This window comes from Rutidosis leptorrhynchoides, chromosome 5, assembly GCF_046630445.1.
Source record: "Rutidosis leptorrhynchoides isolate AG116_Rl617_1_P2 chromosome 5, CSIRO_AGI_Rlap_v1, whole genome shotgun sequence".
Lineage (NCBI taxonomy): Eukaryota > Viridiplantae > Streptophyta > Magnoliopsida > Asterales > Asteraceae > Rutidosis > Rutidosis leptorrhynchoides.
Genome location: NC_092337.1, coordinates 54159963 through 54170070, shown reverse-complemented (window position 1 = coordinate 54170070; position 10108 = coordinate 54159963).

Sequence of the window (10108 nt, the reverse complement as noted above, 5' to 3'; positions counted from 1 at the left end):
CACTCGGGGTTCTGCACCAAATTTTGCAACAAGTGTAAAAGAAATGGTCATAGCGCGGCGAAGTGTGAGGTCTACGGACCAGGGGTTAATAGAACGAAAGGAACAAATGGTGTCGGAACGAGTAATGGCGGAGCAAGTAGTGTCGGAGCAAGTTATGCCAATGTAGTTTGTTATAAATGTGGAAAACTGGGCCACATTATTAGAAATTGCCCGAACCAGGAGAACACGAATGGACAAGGCCGCGGAAGAGTTTTCAATATTAATGCGGCAGAGGCACAGGAAGACCCGGAGCTCGTTACGGGTACGTTTCTTATTGACAATAAATCTGCTTACGTTTTATTTGATTCGGGTGCGGAAAGAAGCTATATGAGTAGAGATTTTTGTGCTAAATTAAGTTGTCCATTGACGCCTTTGGATAGTAAATTTTTACTCGAATTAGCAAATGGTAAATTAATTTCAGCAGATAATATATGTCGGAATCGAGAAATTAAACTGGTTAGCGAAACATTTAAGATTGATTTGATACCAGTAGAGTTAGGGAGTTTTGATGTGATAATCGGTATGGACTGGTTGAAAGAAGTGAAAGCAGAGATCGTTTGTTACAAAAATGCAATTCCCATTATACGAGAAAAAGGAAAACCCTTAATGGTGTACGGAGAAAAGGGCAACACGAAGCTACATCTTATTAGTAATTTGAAGGCATAAAAACTAATAAGAAAAGGTTGCTATGCTATTCTAGCACACGTCGAGAAAGTACAAACTGAAGAAAAGAGCATCAATGATGTTCCCATTGCAAAAGAATTTCCCGATGTATTTCCGAAAGAATTACCGGGATTACCCCCACATCGATCCGTTGAATTTCAAATAGATCTTGTACCAGGAGCTGCACCAATAGCTCGTGCTCCTTACAGACTCGCACCCAGCGAGATGAAAGAACTGCAAAGCCAATTACAAGAACTTTTAGAGCGTGGTTTCATTCGACCAAGCACATCACCGTGGGGAGCTCCTGTTTTGTTTGTCAAGAAGAAAGATGGTACATTCAGGTTGTGTATCGACTACCGAGAGTTGAACAAACTTACCATCAAGAACCGCTACCTACTACCGAGAATCGACGACTTATTTTATCAACTACAAGGCTCGTCTGTTTATTCAAAGATTGACTTACGTTCTGGATATCATCAAATGCGGGTGAAAGAAGATGATATTCCAAAGACTGCTTTCAGAACACGTTACGGTCATTACGAGTTTATGGTCATGCCGTTTAGTTTAACTAATGCACCAGCTGTGTTCATGGACCTTATGAACCGAGTGTGTGGACCATACCTTGACAAGTTTGTCATTGTTTTCATTGATGACACACTTATTTACTCAAAGAATGACCAAGAACACGGTGAACATTTGAGAAATGTGTTAGAAGTATTGAGGAAGGAAGAATTGTACGTTAAGTTTTCAAAGTGTGCATTTTGGTTGGAAGAAGTTCAATTCCTCGGTCACATAGTGAACAAAGAAGGTATTAAGGTGGATCCGGCAAAGATAGAAACTGTTGAAAAGTGGGAAACCCCGAAAACTCCGAAACACATACGCCAGTTTTTAGGACTAGCTGGTTACTACAGAAGGTTCATCCAAGACTTTTCCAGAATAGCAAAACCCTTGACTGCATTAACGCATAAAGGAAAGAAATTTGAATGGAATGATGAACAAGAGAAAGCGTTTCAGTTATTGAAGAAAAAGCTAACTACGACACCTATATTGTCATTGCCTGAAGGGAATGATGATTTTGTGATTTATTGTGATGCATCAAAGAAAGGTCTCGGTTATGTATTAATGCAACGAACGAAGGTGATTGCTTATGTGTCTAGACAATTGAAGATTCACGAACAAAATTATACGACGCATGATTTGGAATTAGGCGTCCTTTGTTTTTGCATTAAAGACTTGGAGGCACTACTTATATGGGGTCAAAAGTATTATATATACTGACCACAAAAGTCTTTAACACATATTTAATCAGAAACAACTGAATATGAGGCAGCGTAGGTGGATTGAATTGTTGAATGATTACGACTTTGAGATTCGTTACCACTCGGGGAAGGCAAATGTGGTAGCCGATGCCTTGAGCAGGAAGGACAGAGAACCCATTCGAGTAAAATCTATGAATATAATGATTCATAATAACCTTACTACTCAAATAAAGGAGGCGCAACAAGGAGTTTTAAAAGAGGGAAATTTAAAGGATGAAATACCCAAAGGATCGGAGAAGCATCTTAATATTCGGGAAGACCGAACCCGGTATAGGGCTGAAAGGATTTGGGTACCAAAATTTGGAGATATGAGAGAAATGGTACTTAGAGAAGCTCATAAAACCAGATACTCAATACATCCTGGAACGGGGAAGATGTACAAGGATCTCAAGAAACATTTTTGGTGGCCGGGTATGAAAGCCGATGTTGCTAAATACGTAGGAGAATGTTTGACGTGTTCTAAGGTCAAAGCTGAGCATCAGAAATCATCAGGTCTACTTCAACAACCCGAAATCCCGGAATGGAAATGGGAAAACATTACCATGGATTTCATCACTAAATTACCAAGGACTGCAAGTGGTTTTGATACTATTTGGGTAATAGTTGATCATCTCACCAAATCAGCACACTTCCTGCCAATAAGAGAAGATGACAAGATGGAGAAGTTAGCACGACTGTATTTGAAGGAAGTCGTCTCCAGACATGGAATACCAATCTCTATTATCTCTGATAGAGATGGCAGATTTATTTCAAGATTCTGGCAGACATTACAGCAAGCATTAGGAACTCGTCTAGACATGAGTACTGCCTATCATCCACAAACTAATGGGCAGAGCGAAAGGACGATACAAACGCTTGAAGACATGCTACGAGCATGTGTTATTGATTTCGAAAACAGTTGGGATCGACATCTACCGTTAGCATAATTTTGCTACAACAACAGCTACCATTCAAGCATTGAGATGGCGCCGTTTGAAGCACTTTATGATAGAAAGTGCAGGTCTCCGATTTGTTGGAGTGAAGTGGGGGATAGACAGATTACGGGTCCGGAGATTATACAAGAAACTACCGAGAAGATCATCCAAATTCAACAACGGTTGAAAACCGCCCAAAGTCGACAAAAGAGCTACGCTGACATTAAAAGAAAAGATATAGAATTTGAAATTGGAGAGATGGTCATGCTTAAAGTTGCACCTTGGAAAGGCGTTGTTCGATTTGGTAAACGAGGGAAATTAAATCCAAGGTATATTGGACCATTCAAGATTATTGATCGTGTCGGACCAGTAGCTTACCGACTTGAGTTACCTCAACAACTCGCGGCTGTACATAACACTTTCCACGTCTCGAATTTGAAGAAATGTTTTGCTAAAGAAGATCTCACTCTTCCGTTAGATGAAATCCAAATCAACGAAAAACTTCAATTCATCGAAGAACCCGTCGAAATAATGGATCGTGAGGTTAAAAGACTTAAGCAAAACAAGATACCAATTGTTAAGGTTCGATGGAATGCTCGTAGAGGACCCGAGTTCACCTGGGAGCATGAAGATCAGATGAAGAAGAAATACCCGCATCTATTTCCAGAAGATTCGACAACACCTTCAACAGCTTAAAATTTCGGGACGAAATTTATTTAACGGGTAGGTACTGTAGTGACCCGAACTTTTCCATGTTTATATATATTAATTGAGATTGATATTTACATGATTAAATGTTTCCAACATGTTAAGCAATCAAACTTGTTAAGACTTGATTAATTGAAATATGTTTCATATAGACAATTGACCACCCAAGTTGACCGATGATTCATGAACGTTAAAACTTGTAAAAACTATATGATGATATATATATAGATATATATATATATATATATATATATATATATATATATATATATATATATATATATATATATATATATATATATATATATATATATATATATATAGTTAACATGATACTATGATAAGTAAATATATCATTAAGTATATTAACAATGAACTACATATGTAAAAACAAGACTACTAACTTAATGATTTTTAAACGAGACATATATGTAACGATTATCGTTGTAAAGACATTTAATGTATATATATCATATTAAGAGATATTCATACATGATAATATCATGATAATATAATAATTTAAAATCTTATTTGATATTATAAACATTGGGTTAACAACATTTAACAAGATCGTTAACCTAAAGGTTTCAAAACAACACTTACATGTAACGACTAACGATGACTTAACGACTCAGTTAAAATGTATATACATGTAGTGTTTTAATATGTATTTATACACTTTTGAAAGACTTCAATACACTTATCAAAATACTTCTACTTAATAAAAATGCTTACAATTACATCCTCGTTCAGTTTCATCAACAATTCTACTCGTATGCACCCGTATTCGTACTCGTACAATACACAGCTTTTAGATGTATGTACTATTGGTATATACACTCCAATGATCAGCTCTTAGCAGCCCATGTGAGTCACCTAACACATGTGGGAACCATCATTTATCAACTAGCATGAAATATCTCATAAAATTACAAAAATATGAGTAATCATTCATGAATTATTTACATGAAAATAAAATTACATATCCTTTATATCTAATCCATACACCAACGACCAAAAACACCTACAAACACTTTCATTCTTCAATTTTCTTCATCTAATTGATCTCTTTCAAGTTCTATCTTCAAGTTCTAAGTGTTCTTCATAAATTCTACAAGTTCTAGTTACATAAAATCAAGAATACTTTCAAGTTTGCTAGCTCACTTCCAATCTTGTAAGGTGATCATCCAACCTCAAGAAATCTTTGTTTCTTACAGTAGGTTATCATTCTAATACAAGGTAATAATCATATTCAAACTTTGGTTCAATTTCTATAACTATAACAATCTTATTTCAAATTTTCGTGTCAATTGTAAGTTCATATTATGCTACGAAATACTATTAACTACTCTTAATATTCTGTATGATTAACTTGTTCCATTTGACTATTTTGAAGGAAATGGCACCGACTACTCGACACACAGTGAATATGAATGAAGAGGAATTCCGTACTTTTCTAGCTTCAAACATAGCCGCAGTACAGGCTGCGCTACATACCAACAATAACCTTGGATCTAGCAGTACAGGAAATCGTGTAGGATGCACCTACAAAGAATTCACTGCCTGCAAATCTTTGGAATTTGATGGAACCGAAGGACCGATCGGATTGAAACGGTGGACCGAGAAGGTCGAATCGGTGTTTGCCATAAGTAAGTGTACTGAAGAGGACAAAATAAAGTACGCTACGCATACCTTCACAGGTTCTGCGTTAACATGGTGGAATACCTATCTAGAGCAAGTGGGACAAGACGATGCGTACGCACTACCGAGGTCAGCATTCAAGCACTTGATGAACGAGAAGTACCGTCTCAGAACCGAGGTCAATAAGCTCAAGACAGAACTTAGAGGGTTACGAACCCAAGGATTTGATATTACCACATACGAAAGACGATTCACAGAATTGTGCCTATTGTGTCCGGGAGCATTCAAAGATGAGGAAGAAAAGATCGACGCGTTTGTGAAAGGATTACTGGAAAGAATCCAAGAAGATATAAGTTCACACGAACCCGCCTCCATACAACAGGCATGTAGAATGGCTCACAAACTAGTGAACCAGATTGAAGAAAGAATTAAAGAACAGACTGCTGAAGAGGCCAATGTGAAACAAGTCAAAAGAAAGTGGGAGGAAAACGGTGATAAGAATCACCAATACAACAACAGCAATTACAACAATAATCGCAACAATTATCCCCACAATCGCAACACCAATCGCAACTACAACAAACGGCCCAACAACAACAACAACAACAACAACAACAACAACAATAGCAACTACAACAATCATCCCAACAACAATAATAATCGCAACAACAACAACAATCAGAAGCAGCTATGCCAAAGGTGTGAAAAGTATCACTCGGGGTTCTGCACCAAATTTTGCAACAAGTGTAAAAGAAATGGTCATAGCGCGGCGAAGTGTGAGGTTTACGGACCAGGGGTTAATAGAACGAAAGGAACAAATGGTGTCGGAACGAGTAATGGCGGAGCAAGTAGTGTCGGAGCAAGTTATGCCAATGTAGTTTGTTATAAATGTGGAAAACCGGGCCACATTATTAGAAATTGCCCGAACCAGGAGAACACGAATGGACAAGGCCGCGAAAGAGTTTTCAATATTAATGCGGCAGAGGCACAGGAAGACCCGGAGCTTATTACGGGTACGTTCCTTATTGACAATAAATCTGCTTACGTTTTATTTGATTCGAGTGCTGATAGAAGCTATATGAGTAGAGATTTTTGTGCTAAATTAAGTTGTCCATTGACGCCTTTGGATAGTAAATTTTTACTCGAATTAGCAAATGGTAAATTAATTTCAGCAGATAATATATGTCGGAATCGAGAAATTAAACTGGTTAGCGAAACATTTAAGATTGATTTGATACCAGTAGAGTTAGGGAGTTTTGATGTGATAATCGGTATGGACTGGTTGAAAGAAGTGAAAGCAGAGATCGTTTGTTACAAAAATGCAATTCGCATTATACGAGAAAAAGGAAAACCCTTAATGGTGTACGGAGAAAAGGCAACACGAAGCTACATCTTATTAGTAATTTGAAGGCACAAAAACTAATAAGAAAAGGTTGCTATGCTATTCTAGCACATGTCGAGAAAGTACAAACTGAAGAAAAGAGCATCAATGATGTTCCCATTGCAAAAGAATTTCCCGATGTATTTCCGAAAGAATTACCGGGATTACCCCCACATCGATCCGTTGAATTTCAAATAGATCTTGTACCAGGAGCTGCACCAATAGCTCGTGCTCCTTACAGACTCGCACCCAGCGAGATGAAAGAACTGCAAAGCCAATTACAAGAACTTTTAGAGCGTGGTTTCATTCGACCAAGCACATCACCGTGGGGAGCTCCTGTTTTGTTTGTCAAGAAGAAAGATGGTACATTCAGGTTGTGTATCAACTACCGAGAGTTGAACAAACTTACCATCAAGAACCGCTACCTACTACCGAGAATCGACGACTTATTTGATCAACTACAAGGCTCGTCTGTTTATTCAAAGATTGACTTACGTTCCGGATATCATCAAATGCGGGTGAAAGAAGATGATATTCCAAAGACTGCTTTCAGAACACGTTACGGTCATTACGAGTTTATGGTCATGCCGTTTGGTTTAACTAATGCACCAGCTGTGTTCATGGACCTTATGAACCGAGTGTGTGGACCATACCTTGACAACTTTGTCATTGTTTTCATTGATGACACACTTATTTACTCAAAGAATGACCAAGAACACGGTGAACATTTGAGAAATGTGTTAGAAGTATTGAGGAAGGAAGAATTGTACGTTAAGTTTTCAAAGTGTGCATTTTGGTTGGAAGAAGTTCAATTCCTCGGTCACATAGTGAACAAAGAAGGTATTAAGGTGGATCCGGCAAAGATAGAAACTGTTGAAAAGTGGGAAACCCCGAAAACTCCGAAACACATACGCCAGTTTTTAGGACTAGCTGGTTACTACAGAAGGTTCATCCAAGACTTTTCCAGAATAGCAAAACCCTTGACTGCATTAACGCATAAAGGAAAGAAATTTGAATGGAATGATGAACAAGAGAAAGCGTTTCAGTTATTGAAGAAAAAGCTAACTACGGCACCTATATTGTCATTGCCTGAAGGGAATGATGATTTTGTGATTTATTGTGATGCATCAAAGCAAGGTCTCGGTTATGTATTAATGCAATGAACGAAGGTGATTGCTTATGTGTCTAGACAATTGAAGATTCACGAACAAAATTATACGACGCATGATTTGGAATTAGGCGTCCTTTGTTTTTGCATTAAAGACTTGGAGGCACTACTTATATGGGGTCAAAAGTATTATATATACTGACCACAAAAGTCTTCAACACATATTTAATCAGAAACAACTGAATATGAGGCAGCGTAGGTGGATTGAATTGTTGAATGATTACGACTTTGAGATTCGTTACCACCCGGGGAAGGCAAATGTGGTAGCCGATGCCTTGAGCAGGAAGGACAGAGAACCCATTCGAGTAAAATCTATGAATATAATGATTCATAATAACCTTACTACTCAAATAAAGGAGGCGCAACAAGGAGTTTTAAAAGAGGGAAATTTAAAGGATGAAATACCCAAAGGATCGGAGAAGCATCTTAATATTCGGGAAGACCGAACCCGGTATAGGGCTGAAAGGATTTGGGTACCAAAATTTGGAGATATGAGAGAAATGGTACTTAGAGAAGCTCATAAAACCAGATACTCAATACATCCTGGAACGGGGAAGATGTACAAGGATCTCAAGAAACATTTTTGGTGGCCGGGTATGAAAGCCGATGTTGCTAAATACGTAGGAGAATGTTTGACGTGTTCTAAGGTCAAAGCTGAGCATCAGAAACCATCAGGTCTACTTCAACAACCCGAAATCCCGGAATGGAAATGGGAAAACATTACCATGGATTTCATCACTAAATTGCCAAGGACTGCAAGTGGTTTTGATACTATTTGGGTAATAGTTGATCGTCTCACCAAATCAGCACACTTCCTGCCAATAAGAGAAGATGACAAGATGGAGAAGTTAGCACGACTGTATTTGAAGGAAGTCGTCTCCAGACATGGAATACCAATCTCTATTATCTCTGATAGGGATGGCAGATTTATTTCAAGATTCTGGTAGACATTACAGCAAGCATTAGGAACTCGTCTAGATATGAGTACTGCCTATCATCCAAAAACTGATGGGCAGAGCAAAAGGATGATACAAACGCTTGAAGACATGCTACGAGCATGTGTTATTGATTTCGGAAACAGTTGGGATCGACATCTACCGTTAGCAGAATTTTCCTACAACAACAGCTACCATTCAAGCATTGAGATGGCGCCGTTTGAAGCACTTTATGGTAGAAAGTGCAGGTCTCCAATTTGTTGGAGTGAAGTGGGGGATAGACAGATTACGGGTCCGGAGATTATACAAGAAACTACCGAGAAGATCATCCAAATTCAACAACGGTTGAAAACCGCCCAAAGTCGACAAAAGAGCTACGCTGACATTAAAAGAAAAGATATAGAATTTGAAATTGGAGAGATGGTCATGCTTAAAGTTGCACCTTGGAAAGGCGTTGTTCGATTTGGTAAACGAGGGAAATTAAATCCAAGGTATATTGGACCATTTAAGATTATTGATAGTGTCGGACCAGTAGCTTTCCGAATTGAGTTACCTCAACAACTCGCGGCTGTACATAACACTTTCCACGTCTCGAATTTGAAGAAATGTTTTGCTAAAGAAGATCTCACTATTCCGTTAGATGAAATCCAAATCAACGAAAAACTCCAATTCATCGAAGAACCCGTCGAAATAATGGATCGTGAGGTTAAAAGACTTAAGCAAAACAAGATACCAATTGTTAAGGTTCGATGGAATGATCGTAGAGGACCCGAGTTCACCTGGGAGCATGAAGATCAGATGAAGAAGAAATACCCGCATCTATTTCCAGAAGATTCGACAACACCTTCAACAGCTTAAAATTTCGGGACGAAATTTATTTAACGGGTAGGTACTGTAGTGACCCGAACTTTTCCATGTTTATATATATTAATTGAGATTGATATTTACATGATTAAATGTTTCCAACATGTTAAGCAATCAAACTTGTTAAGACTTGATTAATTGAAATATGTTTCATATAGACAATTGACCACCCAAGTTGACCGGTGATTCACGAACGTTAAAACTTGTAAAAACTATATGATGACATATATATGGTTATATATATAGTTAACATGATAATATGATAAGTAAACATATCATTAAGTATATTAACAATGAACTACATATGTAAAAACAAGACTACTAACTTAATGATTTTGAAACGAGACATATAGGTAACGATTATCGTTGTAACGACATTTAATGTATATATATCATATTAAGAGATATTCGTACATCATAATATCATGATAATATAATAATTTAAAATCTCTTTTGATATTATAAACATTGGGTTA